Source organism: Ursus americanus, chromosome 36, assembly GCF_024610735.1.
Source record: "Ursus americanus isolate L20-20 chromosome 36, mUrsAme1.1.p, whole genome shotgun sequence".
Taxonomy (NCBI): Eukaryota; Metazoa; Chordata; class Mammalia; order Carnivora; family Ursidae; genus Ursus; species Ursus americanus.
Genome location: NC_142162.1, coordinates 14,042,686 through 14,063,747, shown reverse-complemented (window position 1 = coordinate 14,063,747; position 21,062 = coordinate 14,042,686).

Sequence of the window (21,062 nt, the reverse complement as noted above, 5' to 3'; positions counted from 1 at the left end):
GTAGCTAAAACCAAAAATAGATCAGACTGTTTAACTCATGCTCTAAAACCCATTGTGCTTATTTCTTACCACACTTTGAGGCACTAATGAAGGTATTTTGCAAGGACTGGAATATCCCAACCACATCAGAAAAGCCCTGATAACAACAGAATCCCTAGAAGACCACACCCCACACACCCTCTTCCCTGCCTAGGATTATGGGCTGAACATATACTGACCCCCCCCCACCCATGATCATGTGCTCCCTGCCTGCTCTCTTGCAGGTACCCCCCCCCAAAAAAAAAACTCTTTAGGAAACTCTGGGTGTCCATCCTGTGGGTAGAGAGGTCGGTGTTAAGACTTGAAGCCTGCCACCGCCCCTGGCTACTGGCACCCAAAATTTCTCCCTTTCGCTTTTCCAAGCCCTTGTCTCGAGTTATTAGCTTCTCTTGTGAGGAGTTTACCCAAGTTTGTTGGGCAACACTGTTAGCAAACCCAGGCAGGAGCTGTGCTCTCAATTTGTCCAGTCACCTCAGGATTCCTCCATGGGAAAGTTGGCCATGGCAGCACGCCAGAAATCACGTGTTCGTTTCCTGAGGTAGCGGATCATTCGGTAACATTGATGCTGTCTTCCCAGGGTCAGTGTCAGGCTCCACAGGTGAGGGCCCAGTCCCACAAGATTGACCCCCACTTCAGATGCCAATCAAAAGCCCAGGCTACAGATGGGAGGTTCCCACAACATCGTCTTTGGGTTAGATGTGCTAGACTGGCTCACATAACTCAGGACATTCATTTACTCACTACATTACTGGGTCATTATAAAGAATACTAGAAGGGTACAAATCAACAGCCATGTGAACAGACACATAGGGTGGGTCCCAAACAGAAGAGCTTCTGTCCTTATAGAGTTTGGGGCCCAACACAGTGGCATACAAAGTGTTCAGCTTCCCCAACCCAGGAGTTCACAGAACCCACTTTCAAAAACAAAAACAAAACAAAAAAAACAGAGGCTTCATTACCTACACATGATTGGTCAAGTCATTGGCCACTGAGGATTAATTCAACTTCTACTCCCCTCCCTGGCAATCACCGGAGTGGGACTGAAAGTCCCAACCCCCTATTCGTGATTGGTTCTCCTGGCGCCCAGCTCCAGTGCTTTGCAAAAGTCACCTCGTTAATAAACCCCACTGTAGTAAAAATGGGTTTATTATGAACAATAAGACACTCATTTCACCTTTATGGCTCTGAAGTGATTTCAAGAACTGAGGACAAAAAAATAATAAATATTATAGCAAAAGACGCTCCTATCAGTTAGGAAATTCCAAGTGTTTTAGGAGCTATGTGCCAAAACCCGAGACAAAGACCAGATACTTAGGAGAAAGACATTTTTGGTCATCTGAACAACCAAATACTAGTTCTTGGAAATCATATCATCACAGCCCCAAACCGGGAACCACCCAAACATTCACTGACAGTAGAATGGATATGTAAAGTGTAGCATCTGTACAACATGGAATCGCCCACCCAGCAACAAAAATCACAGCTGCGCACGACATGTATGAAATCTAAGCAAAGAAATGCATTACAGGAGGCTTTGTAAACTATGAATCCAGGAACGCGACAAACACCAACATTTAGAGATGCATACCAAGGTGATCGAACTATACAGCAAGGCAGTGATCGTCCTCATAATCAGGATAGTGGTCACCTTTCCAGGAGAAGTGGTGATGACCAGAGGGCTTATGGGTGGTGCAGTGTCCTAGGTCTTGACCTTGACGATGGGTTCAGTGTTCACTTTAGGATTTATTTAAGCAGAGCATTATGTGGTCTGTTCTTTTCTATATGTGCCATGTTTCAAGGTAGAAATAGTTAGGGTATACAGTGAGAAATCGTGCAGCCACCCACCCTTTTCCTCTGCCACCCACTTCCCACATCCTCGGATATGATGACACTTTTATTAGTTTCCTATATATCCTTCCATAAATTTTTTAAATGCATATAAAAGGACATAATATATATCCTTCCTACCTCCCTTTTACACAAGGTAAAAGTATATCGCTTATATTGCTGTTCTCCACCTTGACATTTGTTGAATTTTGTCTTCTAGTTACAAGTTCATTTTTCCATATAAATCTACAACTGCATAGTTTCCCACGGTATCTATGCACCATGGCTAATCTTCTACCGAGGTGTATTCAGGTCATTTCTAAACCTTCACTAGGAAAAGAATGCTACAACGAATAACTTCGCATATACATAATTTCATACAAGCACACATACCCTGTAGGATAAAGCCCCAGAAACTGAATTGCTGTAACAAAGTGTGTACATTTCTAACTTTGGTATCCTCCGTGTGGAACCAATCTGCACTTCCACCAGCTGCATACGAAAATGCCTATTTCCCCACAGCCTTGCCAACAGGTGTTCAACCTGGGATTTTTTTTTTTTCCCCAATCTGGCATCTCAGCATAGTGTTACTTTTATTGTGTGTAAAGTTAAGCCCCAACTTCCCATATGTTTAAGAGCTGCTTTTGTTTCCTTTCTGTGAACTCTTTGTTCATGTTCTTCACATATCTTTCGACTTTGTTTTCTTCTCAGTTTCTAGCTCTTTCCGTATTGGGACATTAGCCCTTTACCCTTACTCTCTGATAGGTATTGTGGCTCAGGTTGCCCCCCCCCTTTTTTTTAAGATTTTATTTGAGAGAGAGAGAGAGAGGCAGAGACCGTTGACAGGACAATGAGGCTAGAGTATCACTCTGTCACGTGGCCCAGGCATGTGACCACAGCAATGAGTGCCAACAACCATATGCCTTTTATCAAAGTCATTCAACCCTCCAGATTAGTTTATCAAACCAAAGGAGTTGGCCAAACTGATTCTATGTGCCCTTCCAGTAATTATACTCCAGAGTTTCCCATCAATGCAAATATTCTCCTTCTCTCCCTCCCCCTGCTGTCCCTCCACCCCTTTTACTTACTGCACAAACCACAGGTCACAGAATGGGCACATTGGTTACAGGCATTCCCAACCCCACCCTCCTCTTCCAGGACTTCTCTATGCCTTTGGATCAAGTCCAAATTCCTTTTCTTGACCCATTCAAGATCCTACCAAACTGCCTTTCTAATTTCATCACTAACTCACTTGAACTTCTTAGCCCACTGTGTTCCTCACCGTCCCCAAATACTCTTGCCACTTTCCCACCTCCATGCATTAATCCCATTCCTGAATTGTCATCCTTTCCCATTAAGACCTCGTCTTTGGGGGCACCTGGGTGGCTCAGTTGGTTAAGCATCTGCCTTCAGCTCAGGTGATGATCTCATGGTCCTGGGATTGAGCCCTGCATCAAGTCTCCCTGCTCAGCAGGAAGCCTGCTTCTCCCTCTCCCTCAGCTGCTCCCGCTGCTTGTGCACACACTCCCTCTCTCACTCTCTCGGTCAAATAAATAATTTTTTTTTTAAGAAGACCGGTCTTTGGGGTGGGAAGATGGTGGGAAGGACCCCACTTGCTTGTCTCCAGCATTGGAATGCTTTTGGAGACCAGGTACATGATGTGCTCAGTCATCATGGTGCTCTGTGACCAGCCTCCATCCACACAGCAAGGGCTCTGTTACAGACATCTTTAAAGTTTTTCATGCAATTGGGTAAAAAGGTCCCAAGAAGTAAAGAGAATGGCCTAATATCACATGACAGAGCAAGGCCACAGCTAAGATCGCAGAGCTGGAAAGGAAGCCTGGCTCCCCTGACTTCTGGCCTGTAAGTCTGGTCTGGAATTAAATCATCAAACATTTAAAATGTATGCATGGCTCTTTATTAGGATTCTATTTTAAGAGTAAAAAATTGAAATAGCCATGAATACATTATGGTACTTCCAGACTATAACAGATTATGAAGTCATGAGAACATTTTAACAGTAATTTGGAGTCTAAAAAATAAAGTAGAGCATAGAAACAATAAGACAGCATGGAAATAGCCATGACATGTGGTCAATCAAGACAGGGGTAGGAGAATATGAGTAACAATTCATCTTTAGAAGAAACACTCCTATACATACTTACGCAGGCAGACACACCAACACACTTGGAAAGACGGACCTATGTGTTTAGTAGGAGGTCATTACGCTAGAAGAATTACATGGAAAATTTTATATACACATGTAGTATATTCATGCATGTGTTATAATGAACACACACTTCTTAGAATCAGAAAAGTTAGGATCCGATTTTGAAAATACAAAATGTATAAGAAGAGGAAAGACCTTCTTGGCCCGGCATGCCCTTCGCTTTTGCTAAGGTAGGCCACCATGGCCCGCACATCTTATCCGACTGAGGAAATGACAAATAGAAATTCAAACAGGGGAGTGGCTCAGGATTGTGACCATTGGAATTGCTCTAAGGGATCTCAAACCTTACAGCTTAATTGCTCCCCTGATGTAAGAGGTTTCCCATAAGAAAGTGAGTAGATAAAAGATCATTTACCGTCAGGAACCTGAGGATGGCAATCAGGAAAGGCCACAGATTTCCCCATGTGGCTCATTGATAGTCTAACAGCCCATTCCACACCATTCTGAGAACAGGTGTACTTGCTCACTGTTCCTCTCACTTCTAATGCTCTTGGTTAATGTAGAAATAAGAATGGAGACAGAAGACCTGGACCTAGTACTTATCCTTACTCACAAAACATGGGGTTACCCTCTCGGAACTGCAGGTTTCTTATGAGATGAGAAAATGACACTAACTCTATCTCCAAAGATTCAGATCTTATTTAAAATGGGATACATCCAGGGGTGCCACACTGGCTCAGTCAGTGGAGGGTGCGACTCCTGGGGGGCGGGGGGGTTGTGAGTTCAAGTCCCATGTTGGATGTAGAGATTACTTAAATGTTTTAAATAAGACACATCCATAGCTTGGAATTCCGTGTAGACAATACAAAGATGGAGGATAGATCCAGTGTTGGAGTATGGCAAGGGCACCAAGGATCAATCAGGAAGTGAAGGAATTCACGCACAGAACAAAACATGTTGCATTGATCCCGCTTGTGTGGAGGATAGAAACTCCATACTCTTACGTGCTAGAGAGCTTATGCATGGACTCAGACAAGGCAGACAGGAGCAAGGAGAATTGTTTCGCCTTTTCCGTTAGGTTCTGCCTGATTTCTAGCTTATCTTGTGCGTTACTTTGCTAAAAAGAAGTTAAAATGGATAATGGTATATACCTCATGAGTTAGTTGAAAATAAAGCAGTCAAAAAAAAAATGTCTATAAGACACTTCTACAGAATGTAAATTCACCAATAGTACTTTTATCATTCCAAATAGAACCACATATCCCTTTATTGAACTCTATTCTAAAATTAAATGAGAACCACCCAATTTAGAACTTTTGTCTAGTATTTTTGATGGTTTGAAAAGTAGACCAGCCACCATCCAAGGGTGCCATGCGGGCCAGAGAGAGCTCGGCGGACCCCCTCTACATGCCCACGTTAAAGCCACGCCACCACCTAATGGGGCTCCCTGCTTCTGGCCTTGACCCTGGCTGTTCTCCATACAGCAGTTATAGGGAACAAGCAGAAATATAAAACAGGCACGTCACTCCTCTGCTCATGACCTTCTAATGGGTACGAACTCAGCCAAAGCCAAATTCCTTACAAGGCCCAGTAAGGCCTCACATAACCTGCCTCCCTCAACAGCTCTTGGCACACTTCTCTGCCCCTCTTGGGAGCCATGGGTCTCTTAGCTGTTCCTGGGACACCAACACCTCCGTCCCCCAGGGCCTCTGTACACACTTGTTCCATGACCTGAGCCTCATCCTCACCTGTCTGCTTGGTTCACTACTTCAAGTCATTACCCAAATGTCACCTTCTCAGAGGAACTTTTTTTTTATTTAAATTCAATTAATATATAATGTATTATTTGTTTCAGGCATACAGGTCTGTGATTCATCAGGCTTTTTATAATGCCCAGTGCTCATTACAACACATACCCTCCCCAATGTCCATCACCCAGTTACCACAGTCCCCCCCCACCCCTCAGCCCTCCAGCAACCCTCAGTTTGCTTCCTAAGATGAAGAGTCTCTTAATGGTTTGTATTCCTCTCTAGTTTTGTCTTGTTTCATTTTCTCTTCTCTTCTCAGGGGAATCTTTGCTGGTCACCCACTTTCAAATTACACACACACACACACACACACACACACACACACACACACACACTCACTCTCCCTATTCCCCTTTCCTGGTTTATTTACCTCCATAGTCCTTTTCACCGTAGATCTTATTTATTGCCCATCTCTCCCCACTACAAAATTTACTTCGTGGGAGCAAGGACAGTTCATGTTGTTCACTCTTGTATCCCCAGGCCCTACAATAGGATGTGGCACATAGAAGGGGATGGATAAATGTTTATTAATTTCTGGCTCCAGGGAGATAGAATATGGAGTTGAACTAGTTTGCTTAGGTGCCTTCCCAAAGAAAAGGTAGATAGGTATGATGGCAGAGAAAGGAACAAAGGCTATGGCTTGTGGTCTCCTAGGATTCCTGGAGGATTCCCAAGGGATACAGATTTTAACCCTCCCGCAAGGACTTCCTTTAATGTTTTACCGCTATAGCTTTGCTCTGGTTAAGGTTACTTCCCTCTGACAACTGTAAACACCCCCACCCAAGATATATGTTAACAATCATCTTTCAGGGGCACCTGGGTGGCCCAGTCGTTAAGCGTCTGCCTTCCGCTCAGGGCGTGATCCCGGCGTTATGGGATCGAGCCTCACATCAGGCTCCTCTGCTATGAGCCTGCTTCTTCCTCTCCCACTCCCCCTGCTTGTGTTCCCTCTCTCGCTGGCTGTCTCTATCTCTGTCGAATAAATAAAATCTTTAAAAAAAAAAAAACAATCATCTTTCAAACATATGGCCCACTGGTATCTTAACCGCACCTAGCCCCTCCAGGTCCTGGAAGCCTTGCTTTCAAATTCCTTCAAGATTTGCACTATCCCTAACCCCCACTAACTAAAAAGTATATCATCAGTCACTCCTCACAATCCCAGTGCAGCTCTTTCTGCCCACAGGTCCTGTCCCCATGCTATAATAAAAGCACCTTTTTGCACCTAAAAGGCCTCAAGAATTCTTTCTTGATCATTTGCTCACGGCCCCACACCATTTTGATGCCCAACGTGGGGCCAGTGTTCTCATCTGGACTTCAAACCTCGGTATAAACTTGGTGAATGGCTCCCTCTCCTCTCCATTTACTTTCATTCCAGGGGCTTTTCAAGTACAGTCTTATTAGAACACTTTCATGTCAATGGCTCAGGGTGCAATCCTCCAGCCCGTGGCTACTCTGTGGGGGAGGAGAAAGCTTGCCTTCTGACTGGAAGCTAGTACCCTGCCTGGAATGGTAAGGAGACCCACACATTTGATGCCCTCTCTATTCCTATTCTTATTAAAAAAAAAAAAATCGGTCTTTCTTGGGCACAGGACAACCACGTAATAGGACAGCTGCCAATCTCAAGACTCCTGTGTGAGATTTCCTCCTCAGCGATCCAGGGTGATCCCCTCCACATCCCTGGTCTAGCCATTTTGGCTGTGAAGCCTCTGCTCAGAGCCGGCCAAAACCAATGCCTGATTGAATTAAAACCCAACCAGGGGCCATTTCCTAGGGCCCTGACGATAAAGACTACATGTGTTTGAATGTTGCTTAGACCACCATGGGTTTTTATCTTTACTATTTTCCATCAGTGTCCCCTATTGACTACTTAAATTACAACATTGAGTAATTTCCCCTTGTAGAACTTTTCTAGTGGTTTCCATGAGGAAAAAAACAGGTCATTCTCAGCACGGCACAGTATTTTGGTCCATTTGTCAGCACCCATAGATAGTCTAGAATGTGATGGGTAAGTTGGGGGACGCTGGCATCCCTCCTCCAAGACAAGGCTGTGTTCACAGCCATTTCATTCAAGGGATGCCTTCAGTTGCTTTGATGCTAGGAATCCCTGACATATCCTGTGTGGATGCCACCCGGGAGTCTGGGGCAGGATCAGAGGAACGTTTTCTTGGTAATGAACCTTCTTCAATTCCCAAGGACTGTCTCTTGGGATGCCTTTTAACCCACTGGAAACAATTCAGGTTGCCAGATTTAAGGGGGGGGCGGGGGGAAGATTCACTTTCTTTTGTAACACTGTATGATCTCAGTACTCCTTAGGAGAGGAGGAAAAATGGCCCACTAATGGGACATTAAGCTTTACTCTATCAGTTCGAGCTCTTCCGCAGGAAACAGGGCAAATGGACTGAAGTACCCTATGTCCAGGCCTTCATGGCCCTAAAGCAGGATCCCAACTAAGGGCCTCTTGCAGAATATGTTTGGCCACTAGCCAGGCTAATAAACTCCCTCCCAACATATTGGATGAGGATTACCTAAATAGGCCTCCTCCTCCTCCTCCTAGACCCAGGTAACATTTGTTGGAAGGTTGGGGGCGGGGTGGGGGGGCGCGTTCATTTCCCAGGTTAATGGCTATGACGATTAGAGCAGTTGTCTATGGTTACTCTACCCCAGGATGGGGACTTTAAGGAATGTTCCCAAGCAGCTGCCAAAACTCCTTTTGTTTTAGGGAAGTTCCCAGTCTTCTCCAGCCTGACATGGACGGCCTATTTGCACTTTTCGTTGTTGGAAAAAGAATGTGCATCTGCTTGTCTGTCCAAGCTAAGAAGCCTTAGGACTGGGAGACCTCGGTCTTCTGTCTAGGCTTTTATCTGCCTCCGGCCTTGCTGGCAGCACCTCACCTCCTCTGCCTCCACCTCTCCCCTCCAGTTTCTGTGCCCTTGGCTGCAGCTTCCGTAACGAGCTCCTGTGCCATCCTTGGTGCCCCCAGCATCATCAGCACCTACTCCTCACATTCAAGAGATAGTGAAAGAACACCCCCTCCCTGGCCCTGAACTTTCCCCCCAGTTGGTGCCCCGAGTAAAAACGGACTACGAGGAACAAACCGATTGGCTTTTAAGCGGCATAGGTGCAATACAGTCTATATTAAAACACATTTGAGTTTGTTGGCTTAAGATTGACAAGTCTTTGGAGTTGTCAACGTTAACAATAAAAATTTTATTTTTACCACGTGTACTGAAGGTCAACGAGCTCGTGTTAGCTCTCGCAATTTGTCAACAGAAGATGGCTGAAAATGAAGGTTAATTTTGTCTCGAAGTTTTCATGGGTAATTGTTAAAGTAGCTGTCAAAGGCTTCGGTGGACTGAAACTTTAAATTTTACTTGGATGATGGGTTGGAAACATTGGATATCTAAGTCTTTTCCTAATGAGAAAAGATATGGGAACATTAATTACTTAGTGTAAGGTTTATCTGCTTTGGGCTTCCCACTGCAGAGAAGCGGACACTTGGGTCTGTTGGCAAACATGCTTTGGGCTTTGTCAAAAGACTGTACGAAGGAAAAAGTCGTTTTTAGAAATTATGAACTTTATGAATTTGCAATCTAAAGAATTCTGGTACAACAGTTCACAATCGATTACTACTTAGAAACCCTAGTCTCCAGTGAAAACTAAGATTTAAATTTCTGATCAACATAATTAGGATTGATGGCAAAAGGAAAGCAACTCTATACACAAGATGGGTTTTTAGTAAGGCCTAAGAAATGGGAATACACTTTGTTGAGAGAAAAAGTAGTTCTGTCCTAAAATGAGGCTGGTTGTTGAGATGGGGAAAAAAAGGCTTAGGACAAAATCTGAATGCAAAAGAAAGTTGTAGAAGTGCCGTGAAAGGAAAGCTTTAGAAATGAATTTTATGTGGTCCATGTGGAGCAAGGTAAAAGGGCCCACAGCAACCGAGCTGAATGGGGACAGGCTCATTAAGTGACCCACCTCGAAATAGTCATAGGCCCTAACTGACCAACTACGACAAGGTACAGTTCCTAAGATGGACCCCCTCCCCCCCGAAAGCGGGGGAAGGGATTCCATACGTCCCCATACCACCTCACTCTGCCCTTCAGCTGTGGCCACTCACCACTGCCTCCTTGCAGGCATGCTGTCCTGTTGCTCCCCTGAAGTGTAGTCAATAAACATCACTTTCGTGTCATCTTGGGTGAATGCTTTCACCACCTGTGCTGCCAGCCTGACCTGATCAGAGCTCCCCACATTTGCTTGCCACCCCTAACCGATCAGGACACCCCATAGTCAGGACTAAGGGTGAAATAAATGGATTTTTAAAGGTACGTGGTTAGGAGATTGAAATTCTGCTTTACTTTGTTAAATAGACAAAGTTCTCTTGTGTTGTTGGTTTGCACTTGATAAGAAATTGTAAAAGATATTTTTCTTTTGTCACCCAGAAGACTCAAGTTTCTATATTTTGTCTTTATTAGGTCTTCAATTACTTAAAACTTCAGGGCGCCTGGGTGTCTCAGTTAAGCATCCAACTTGATTTCAGCTCAGGTCATGATCTCAGGGTTGTGAGATCGAGCCCCATATCAGGCTCTGTGCCAGGCATGGAGCCCGCTTAAGATTCTCTCTGTCCGTCTCCTTCTGTCCCTCCCCCCTCCCTCCTCATTTCCTCCCGCCACCCAAAAAAGTGAGAAAGTTAAAACTTCAATATTAAAGGAGCTAAGTTTTAAAAAACAAAAATTAAACAAAGAAGCTAGGTTTTGCTAACAACCATATAACCCATTTGCCTTTGGGGTCTGTCACCTTAAATAACTAGGTTTTATTTTATAATGATCTATAATCCTATTTAGGCATGTACTTTAAAACTTTGAGGGTTTTAACAAACTTCAGAGATTTGGTTTGTAAATAAAGTCTTTTTGACTAATTAGGCTTATTTTGTATGTTAAGTTACTTGGAAAGCACGGTCAAATAAGCCTTAGCCTGTATTGTGTGGGTAAAGGCTGTAACTCTTCTGGAAAATATACAAAATTCCTAAAGTTTTGATATGCCCTGGTATAAGGCCATCACTTGATATTCTGATTATTGCAATGCTATGTACCACCAAAATAACCGGATCTCCTTGCTGGTTATATTATAATGAATTTTCGTATCAGATCTCTAACTGTGGCCATTTTTGGAGTCTTCTGTCATTTACAATTGTTTTGATGCTCTTGCAAAATGTGTGTCATCTTCAAGGAGATTTCTCAAAAGAACTTTTGACAAATGCAGGCATTGGATATATTTAAGATCATAAAGCTAAGCTGAATAAAAACTTCCAGAATTAATGGGGAAGGCTGCATTCAAACCAAATAACAACATGGGACTGATTAAATTGAAAAAGATAGTTTTTTTAAATTCTGATTTGAAACATTGTTGGTTCTCTAATATTTGCTCTTCCAGAGTAAGATATGTAGAATATATGGAAAATAGGGTAAAATATTCCTTTGTGAGCAAATTGAAACATTTAACTTTTCTCCCTACCTGAATCCTCTGAAATTCAGAAACTGAGTATTCTTTCATCCATGGCAACTACAGTTATTTGTTAAAGTTCAATAAGACTCTGTTCTCTGTTTAACAGGACACCATTGGAGACCTTGGTTACTTTACTAAGGCTTTTACTGGAAGGTCTTCTTTGACACATGCATAGACGCCGGTAGGACCAGACGGCTTGAAGGAATTAAGGTTGACTCTATGGAGCCAATGAAGGCCCTTGGAGAGGTTGGCCTGATACCTTGCTTCCAGAGTTCCCAGCAGCCTCATAAGGTGAGTAAAGAATGTCACTTCCTGGCATGTGCAGGAAACTCAGGATATTTTGGGGACCTCGAAAAGAGGAATTCACCAAATGTTTTGCTGGGTTCCCCCCTTCCAAAGTCTCTCCAGTACCGAAACTCCTTCACTGCCATACCTTCAAGCCAACAGAGGATCCTTGCTATTCCAGGAAACTGTCCTCATGTTAACTTTAGATACAAGTAATTCTCAACTGACCAACAGCGGTAGGGACCGCTCTATGCCCCTACTCAGCAGGAAGAAGTTACAGAGATAAGACCTTCCAACCTCATCAACCTTCAAGATTTAAGGGTCAGAGTTGTTGGGGGAAAGGGGAAGGATGGAAAACAAAGGAACAAAGGCCAGACTTTACTAAGACTCCTAGTCTCTCGGCAGGATTCTCAAGTCCTACAGATTCTAACACTCTACAGTTCCCGTAAGGACTTCAATGTTTCACCACTATAGCTTTGCTCTGGTTACTGTTACTTCCTTCTGATAACCATGTATACTTCCCCCCCTCCACTACCAACATAGGCTAGCAATATCTTTCAAACATATGGCCCACTGATATTAAGCTGAAAGGTCTCAAGAGTAAGGTCTTACTAGACAGTAGTAAATAACCTTAACAGCAGCTAGCCCCTCAAGGTCCTGGAAGCCTTGCTCCCAAATTCCTTAGAGACTTATACTATCCCTGATCCCAACTAAAAAGCATATAATCAGTCGCTCCTCACAATCCCAACGAGGCTCCTTCTGCTCACAGGTCCTGACCCCGTGCTAAAATAAAAGCACGTTTCTGCACTGAAAAGGTCTCAAGACTTCTTTCTGGACCATTCACTCGCAGCCCCACATCAGGTGGGCTATGCACTTTTTAAAGGTGCTTTTTAATATTGGAGGGATATGCATGTAATGAAAGCAGAAAGAGAACCAGCCAGAAGAGATAATCATTCACTTACACTGATAAGAGTTTACCGGTAGGCATGAGTCATGTAGTCATTGTCATAAAGGGCTTCCAACTGCCCTTCAAGGTTTAGGATTACAGCCCCCCCAGAGGGAGATGGAACATTCTTGTAATAAGTAAACACACACACACAAAAATACAAGTGGTAGAACAGATATTAGGATGAAGCAAGTGAAGTTAAACATTGACTCTACGCATATGGTAAGTTTTCAAAGTTGGGAGACAGGAGGCATTCCCTGGTAGATGGAGTCAGATTAAAGTAGTTACCACCCCTCTTCTGATACCACCACTGGGATTCCATCCCTACTGTCAGAGTTGCTGGGAATTTCCCAGCTGTGCTTATCCAGCAGGTGGCTCAGGCATACCGTCATATTTGTCCAGACCACAGATGCCAAGTGTCTGAGAAGGGACCAGTGGGAGGGCCACTAAGTCAACGAGTGACGGTCTTGCTGGGTAGTAAACTCCGCCACTGCGGGGCAGGGTCCCCACTCTTATCTGAGTCATGCAAATGTCAGGAGCGGGAGAAAGGACCCTTAGATACCTCTCACACCCAAGTAGCAGAAGCCGTACTTCCTTTAACACAACTGTACTGGCACCTGTCTGGCCAGGTCAGTGCAGGATACTCTTTGTATTGCTTGAGGTCTGATCATCTAGAATACAAGATGGAATCTAATTCTTGAAGAGCTATTTCATTCTGCTTTAGGAAGAGCGCCACCCCGCTCTCAGCAGCTCTCTCCAATTTCACCTCCCTCCCTATTAGATCCGAAATGTATTTCTCTCCCAGTCTCCAGTTGGAGGGTGTTGGTTGGGGTGGGGGGTTAGGGGGGAAGGAAACTATTGTATTTCTTCTAGATGTGTTTAATTTCAGGAAGCCTTAGTGTTCAGTTCGTTTCTCTATTTACTTATACCCGTGCTTATCCTAAAAAGAATGAGTATACAAAATATACTAAATAACAAATTAGGAAGGAGTAAGAAAGCACCAGCAAAGGAAGGACAGGACATACTATGGAATCAGGAATGCATACCAGAAAATTTTAGGCCTTTAAGAAGGTCACAAATCCAACTCTAAATCTTTTAACTGGGGGGGGGGGGGGGAGCCACCCACGAAGTATGAGTAACACAAATCCTAGGGTCTGATTCAAAAAATAAAACAGTGGGGCACCTGGGTGGCTCGTTTGGTTGGGCATCTGCCTTTGGCTCAGGTCATGATCTCAGGGTCCTGGGATTGAGCCCCGCATTGGGCTCCCTGCTCAGGAGGGAGTCTACTTCTCCCTCTCACTCTCCCTCTGTGCTCTCCCTCTCCAATAAAATCTTTAAAAAATAAAATAAAATAGGTTTGAAACACACATACCTGACAGGAGAAAAATTTCTACTGGTATGTAATGCATGCATGAGGTCTCAGCAAGGTCTTTTTTTTTTTTTTTTTAATATTTTATGTATTTGGGGTGGGGAGGGGCAGAGGGAAGGGAGAGGGACAAGCAGACTCCACACTGAGCACAGAGCCTGATTGGGGTGGGGGGGGGGCACTCAATCTCACGACTCTAAGATCATGACCTGAAACCAAGAGTCTGACACTCAAACAACTGAGCCACCCAGGCGCCCCTCAACAAAGTCTTTAGAACAGACAAAATGACAGTTTCACAGAAATACTTAGAGCCCTCAAGGAAGACCATGGGCATTTCTCCGCAGAGGCACCTGTCCACAGCAATTCTAACAAGTCCAGGCTTCAGACATCTGTGAGCCTGGCACACCCAGTCTTACCCCCAGAGAGGGCTTTGGTTTAGGGAGGTGGGTTTTTGTGATGGTTATTGCTGTTGTTTTAAAGTTAAAGCCTCTAGGAGGGGCCTGGGGCCTCAATCCCCCAGAAGCTTCAAAAGTATTTGTTGCAGAACCAGCCCCAAAGGCATTGCCTTGCAGACTTGGTCATTCACTTACTCATTCAGTAGATACTTTCGTACACCTTTTAAGTTTGGCAGTGTTCTCTACAAGTGAGCAAATAACCTATCCTGCCTCGGAAACTTAAATCCTTATGGAAATGAGCAGGCAGTAGATAATAAGTGGTCTATTGGAAGGGTAAGGGTTATGGAAAATGAAGGGGGGAGGAAGTGCCAGAGGGAGGAAAAATTTATGGGCTTGCCAGGAAAGTCCTGAGGAAGATCACATTTGATCACGGACCAGAAAAAAAGGGAGGAAGCTATGGCTATCTGGGGAAACAGTAAGTACAAAGGCCCTGAGGTAGGGAGGGGCTTGCCTCGGTAGAAGACCAGCACACAAGCTAAGGGGAGCACAGCAAAAAGCACAGGTGAGTAAAGCAGCTCTAAAGGGAGAGAAGAAATGATAAGAGGGTAGGGCAGAAAACACAGGACCTGTTAGATCATTGTAGGTACTTCAGAGGAAGCCACTGGAGGGTTTAGAGAGGAGACATGACATCACCTAAGGAGTAGGCCTGCTCAGACCTGCTGGAGATCAGCTAACAAGCCATTACAATCATCCCCTGATTTAGAAAAACATTGTAGCTTCTTCAAGAAGTTTCCTATAAGTAGAATTTCTTATAGACTTTGTGGTGGGTGGGATCCCTGGCAAATAGCAGGAGTGTTCAGGGCGAGCCAGTGGGGTTTAATGGTCAGCAGAGCTGAGAGCATAAACCGAAGAACCAGGCCAAGAATGGTCCCTGAGCAGACAGGGACTCCTCCCCTTCCGAGGTGAAGGAAGAAAACCCTGAGAAGCCAGTCTGCTTCAGCTGAGGGGGACTGACACCCCCATGAGGAGGGCTACACCAACTAACTGTTGGCTGGAAAATACTCAAGTGGCAGGTACAAGGGAACTGTCATTTCAGGCATTAAAAAAAAAAAAAAAAAAGGTCTTTGGAACACTTTGCTTTGAGCAAAGTTACTTCCTGGTGAGCCCTCCAAGACAGATGAGCAGCAAAACCAACTGGAAGGTAACTGAAAGCAAGACAGGCTTCCTAGGATCAGAAGAGCCAGCTAAAAAAAAAAAAATCTATTAAAGACCAGAGTGCCCTGAACAGGTCATGGGCCTAGAGAACAATAGCCTTTTGTCTGGTATGGAAGGAAAATAGTTCCTTGTGTCCCAGCTGTTAAGTAAGGCTCTGGAGCAGAAAGTGACACCCCCCCCCCACCCCCAGGAGCCCGAGCCTCTGGGAGGGCATCAGTGTGAGGTGGAGAGTGCCCCCAGCACCCGCCTCTGCCTCACGCTGGGGGGGGTAACCTCGGGCCAGCTGCGTCTCCTCTGAGAGGCAGTGTCTCACCTCTAAATTTGGCATCTTATGAGGGTTAAATGAGGTGATAAATGTAGGGGACATAGAACATTTCACAACGGGGGGTCACTCAGTTGATGTGGCTTCCCTTTGCCTCCCCTCAGTTCCTCCCAGTCGGGAAAACCAAGCTCCCAGGCCAGCACCGCTCCATTGCTCCTGCACGTTTCACTGCTTTTCTGCCTGGCTTGCCTTTCCAGGGGCTGGTTCAGGTTGTCTGAAGCTCCCCTGTTCCAGGTAAGGCCCCAGAAACCTGCCCCCACCTCTCACAGCCCTCCATGCGCTACCCGGACCCCAAAACACAGGCCAGGGAGAAAGCCCTAGGCGAGCCCCCTGACAGAGAGCAAGGGAAGCTCCTGAGGCTCGTGGAAACCCCACACAATGGTTTCTGGGAAGGTCTCCCTCTACCAAATAAAGAAATTGCAAAGTTGCCTAGGAGGACTGCGTGCTTCCAGAAAGAGCCAGAAAAAAGAGTTTTCCCAGGTGTTTGCTATGTAATCGAAGTCTGCTCAGGATGAAAGGGTGTAACCCGCCCAAGGTCTCCACCTGGTCTAGGGGAGCCAGGAACGAGGCCACGGCCCCCGGCCCCCGAGGGTCTGGACATGCTGTAGCATGATGGAAGCTGCAAAGTCTGGGGAGCCACCTGGCACAAAAGACCGACAGACACAGACATAGGGGAACAGAGTCGGACAAAAGAAAGCCCAAGAAGGAAGATCTAGAAAGTCACGCTCTGACCCGTCGAGCCAGCCAGTTTTTCTAAACTCACAAGAGCCCACAGTGCTTGAAATAACTGGACCCTAGTCCTTCCACACAAGATAGTTAGGGTGCCACTGCTCCCCCTGCCCTTTCCAGAATTGTCTCAAGGACCAGCACCAGGAAAGCCGAACCCCCCACCCCCCGCTGGTGCAGGATGAACACCCTCCCCCGCCCCGCCCCCAATCTCGGGGTCAGCACTGGCTTTCTCACTCCTCCTAGCCCACCTGTGTCCCCAGCACAGCTTGTCGCCTCACATCATCACCGCAGGACATGCGAGGGAACTTGGGAGCCCAAGAACTTCAGGGCTGCCTCTGCTGGATTTGGGGGCTTCCAAAATCTCCTCCCACATACCCTTGCATAAGATACCGAGCTCCCCTTTGGGGGCCTCTCTCCCCAGAAGGTTCGTTTTCGTCAGTTTTGAGCCAAGACAGTGTACTTGTCCCTCAAAACGGGTCTCCTTTCAGCTCCATAGGCTCGGACTACGGCCCCAGGTGACCCGACAATCCTGCCCCTTCAGGTGTCCAGACTCTGAAGGTCAGCATAACGAGGGAGCTGACAATCGACCCCTCACACCGCTCGAATCCCTCTGCCGTGATTAGGGGAGCGTGTCCTCCTTGACGAGACAGGAAGCATAGCCCACGTCCACCACGACGACAGACGGGAGTCCCCCCGAGCGACGAGCTTCTCCTCTGGCACTCAGAGAGCAGTGCCCTGCCCCATTCCTTGGGGCGGCCCTCCCAGGGTCAAGGCACTTACCCGCCTCCTCCTCGTTGCTGTCCCAGCTGAACAGCTCCAGCTCCGCCATGCTGCCGGCGCTCCCGCGCTGACTGCCCTGCCAGCTCGCCGCACTCCAAATATGCACTGCGCTCCCGGGCTTCTCAGGCCCTGATGTGCATACAGCTCACCTGGGCTCTCACCCTTCCCTCTCGGGTCTGGGTGGGGCCCAGGAGTCCAAGTTTCTAACAAGCTCCAGATCATGCTGAGGCACCGGCCACCAAGGAGACGAGGAGGACTTCCGCTTGGGATGGGCCCTCGACTCGGGATCCCCTCCAGCTTGCTAGAAACAGGACTCTCGGGCCCCATCCAGCTATCCTGAATCAGAATCTGCATTCCAACAGGAGCCACAGGTTTATAGAATCCCCCTTGAAAGTTAGAAAAACAAGCTGGAACCGTGGCCGCGTATTAGAAGCACCTGGGAAATTGGCCCACAATCCCAGGACCCAGCAGCACCCCAGACCAATGATATCAGAGGATGGGATCCAGGCATCAGCAGCTTTTTGTTTTTTTGTGTTTGTGTTTCCTAAAGATGTATTTATTTGACACAGAGAGAAGGAGAGCACAAGTAGGGGAAGGGGCAGAGGGAAGGACTGTGGAGCAGACTCCCTGCTGAGCACCGAGCCCCACACGGGCCTCAATCTCAATCTCCTGCCCCCCGCCCCCCCCATCATGACTCAAGCCAAAACCAAGAGTCGGAGGCTCAGTGGACTGAGCCACCCAGGAGCCCCCAGGCATCAGTAGTTTCAAGGCTCCCCAGGTGATTGCTGTATGCAGTCAGGGTTGAGAGCTCTGCCACAGAGCTTTCTTTTGTTTTTTTAAAGATTTTATTTATTTATTTGACAGAGAGAGAGACACCAAGAGAGGGAACACAAGCAAGGGGAGGGACAGAGGGAGAAGCAGGCTTCCCTGCTTCCAGGACCCCAGGATCATAACCCGAGCTGAAGGCAGACGCTTCACGACCAAGCCAGCCAGGCGCCCCTGCCACGGAGCATTTCAAGTGGAGGCCTACCCTTGAGGCCACCCCCAGAGAAAGGCAAGGATGTGCTGTGGTCTTTGGCTCCTCAGGTCATGGCCGGAGGTCCTCTTCGCCGTAGGCAACCATCCACAATGCCGACTCCTTTTGAGGCAATACAGAGCAATGGTTAGGAGCTCTATTTTGGAGTCGGGTAAACCCAGATTCGAATTCTGATTCTAATACTTATTAGCTGCATGATCTCAGAAAATTTACCTAATTTCTTTGTGCCTTGTTCTCTCATGTATAAAATGGAGCCAAGATTAGTACCTACCTCCTACAATTATGGTTAAGGTTGAATTAAATGAGAAAAAGCATATATCGTTCTCAGCACAGCGCCAGCCCCACAGAACTGCTCAGCAATGGTTAGTTGCTGTTATTAACCTTGATGCTAAAACTCCTGAACATTTTGCCTGAGCCCCTGCTAAGCCACATTGATGCCTTGTATCCGTTGAGGTTTCCCTTTGTAAGTGACTCCTGTTTAACGGATTCTGGCTTAACCCAGGCAGAAAAAAGTATATGAGAAGGCTGTGCCCAAAACTCAGCGCAGGAATGGGGCCAGTTCCAGGAACATCAGCTGGAAACTCTCAAGTGCTGTCCCATGAATGACACAGTCCTTAAAGCTCCATGCACTCCTCGACTCAGGGTTCAGATTTCCAGGCCAGAGTCTGAGCGGGCTCAGCGGGGGTTGTGTGCCCCTGTGAATAACACTCCCAACGGGACCCCTGGGAAGAGGCTAGCTCGACAGAGAAACCAGAGACTGTCCCCTAAAAGAAGGAGGCCAGCCAGCGGTCTACCTCAGCCCACTTGTGTTTTGAACTCAAAAGCAGGACCACACATTCATTCTTATTACATTTTTAAATGGGAGTTTTTATTTCTTTGAGTGCTTTTTTTAATGACCACTTTATTGAGATGTGAGCTTCTGGTCGAATTCTAGAGGGCCCAAGTGAGGGCCTGGGAGGTGCCGATGGCCCAGCAGGGGCCTAGGGTAAGGACAAAGGGGCTGCTCTATCCGGGACTTCTTGGTAGTTATGGGGATTGGTGCCTAGCACAATGTGGGACATCCTCAAAAAACATTAGCCAGTAGTAGACGTGGTGTCGGTTTATGGGAGAGCCCAAGCCAGGAAGTTCCAAGGAGCCACACGGCACCCGGGGAAGAACAAGCATGACGTGGGGACCAAGCATGATAACCACAGGTGCAATTTACTCTCCTTAAGCATTACGTTAGTTGGGGTCCTTGCAGGAAAGCAGAAACCTCGCTAGGTAGTACAAACAGGGAATTTAATACAGGGAATTGGTCACCCAGGGTGCGGGAACAAGGAGCCAGCAAGGGACGGTGAGAGACGTTCAGAGGTTATAACAGCAGGAAGCCCCTACCAGCCGTGTAGCCGGAGGGACAAAGCATTAGCAACTAGACAGGCCCTGAATGCCTGAATTAAATGTACCATTACTTCCTAGAAATGGTAAGATGTAGGTAAATTCTTCCACCAGTATCTACCCGCCGGGACTCCCTACCCTGTGCCCTTGCTGTATCTTCCTCCAAATCTCTTACCATCCTCTGACATACTTGGTATTTTCTTGCTTGCTTACCTTCTCCCCCACCCCACCTCACCCTGGAATTAAAATCCCATAAAGGCAGAAATTTGGGTCTGTTTTATGCACTGCGATGGCCCAGCCAATGCAGAGTTGGTACTAAATCACTATTACGGTTACAGCCTGTCTATCGTATTACCGTACTTATCCCGCCAATCCCACTTCTAGCTTTCCTGGCACTCCGTTTTCTGTTCCACAAAACGAGAGGGTTGAGGGCCGCGACCTCCAAGGGCCTTTCCACTGAGGCGCTCCTTGGTTATGGGCTCTTCCTACTGAAAGAGATTCCCTAGAAGTTTCTATTCCATCCACGTGGGGGCAGCAAAGGCCAGCGGATCCCAGGGTCTGGCCCAGTGGCGCCAGAGATTGGCACGCCCCTTCCTCAAAGAGGAGTCAGAGCTTTTCTTTATTTGTGTACCAACCTAGTTCCAGGAAGAATTAAGTCACAAGCCTGAAAATTAAACAAAGCGTGGCAATTAGGGCTAAAAACAGACCAGAGACTATCTAAAGCAATCAGACACTGTGGAGATAAGCTAATTACAATAACCGAGCATTGAATTGAGCTCCAACTTTCTAGACATCGAGGCAGGGCAGCCATTAGGATGAGGTGAGTAAGGCACTCTCTTCAAATTTGCTAAATGTAAGGAGGGGAGTAGCCAAAATCCTGTCATCAAGACAAATAATATGTTAATGCAATATTTCTAAAAATCTATATTAACAACAACAAAACGCCAAAAATTTAAAATTACATGCAACGTGTACTTAGGAGCACGGTTTTCTGTTTGGCCTCAGTTCCACAATGGCTGCACACAATATAGCTGAATCTGGTCTTCAAGGTTTGAAATTTTGTTCATCATGCAATTTTTTTGCATTAATTTTGATCTTAAAAATATTGTGCTAACGCATTATCTTAATTACAGAGTTTTTGGCATCCCTTTTAATTTTCCAAGATGAGCGCATCACTTTGCCTCACCCTAGTCCCAGGCCTGATGGGTCCCTCTCACTAGGGAGCCTCAGAATCACTGAAGAGGACGCCTGGCCGACAACCCTTTGCC